At 36.5% G+C, this 636-nt stretch overlaps 1 protein-coding gene across 1 annotated transcript in view; it reads left to right on the top strand.

The window, feature by feature from the left end:
• Positions 1-636, top strand: part of LOC106873411 (uncharacterized) — a 52,645-nt gene that overhangs the window by 38,384 nt on the left and 13,625 nt on the right. The gene's annotated exons all lie outside the window — the stretch shown is intronic.

Here is a 636-nt window from a genome sequence, read left to right as displayed (position 1 = left end):
TATATATATATATATACATATGTGTGTGTGTGTATGTGTGTAGTGTAGCTAAGTACATATATATATATATATATATATGTATGTATGTATGCATGCATGCATGTATGTGTGCGCGTGTGTTCAGAAATGAGTGTGGGGTGGAGGAGCTGTACAAAAGGAAAGCTGTGTAGCCCTGCGAGACCCCCCACGTTTTACGTGGGGCTATTTAGAAACTCAGATAGCTGGGTATCTTTCTCTCCGATTGCCGGATTTCTTGGGTCCCTGTTCACACACACCGCTCACATGTGTCAGTGGGACAGAGTGTTAGCTTGGGGGATGTGTTTTGGTCTGTCTGTTTGTCTGTCTGTGTGTCACTCTCTCTCTCTCTCTCTCACTTTCTATTTCTCTTTCTTCCTCTCTCTATATATACATGTATGCATATGTACACACTCACACACACACACTTATAAATTGAGGATATAATCATTAGAATGTATGTGTATGTATGTATGTATGTATGTATGTATGCATGCATGTATATATGTGTGCGCGTATGTGTGTATACACACATAAATATATATGTATGTATCTGTGTATATTTCGTATATGTATACATATGCATACATATATATATATATATATATATATATATATATA

This window comes from Octopus bimaculoides, chromosome 28 (genome assembly GCF_001194135.2).
Source record: "Octopus bimaculoides isolate UCB-OBI-ISO-001 chromosome 28, ASM119413v2, whole genome shotgun sequence".
NCBI lineage: Eukaryota > Metazoa > Mollusca > Cephalopoda > Octopoda > Octopodidae > Octopus > Octopus bimaculoides.
This window is presented reverse-complemented; position numbering and strand designations above follow the sequence as displayed.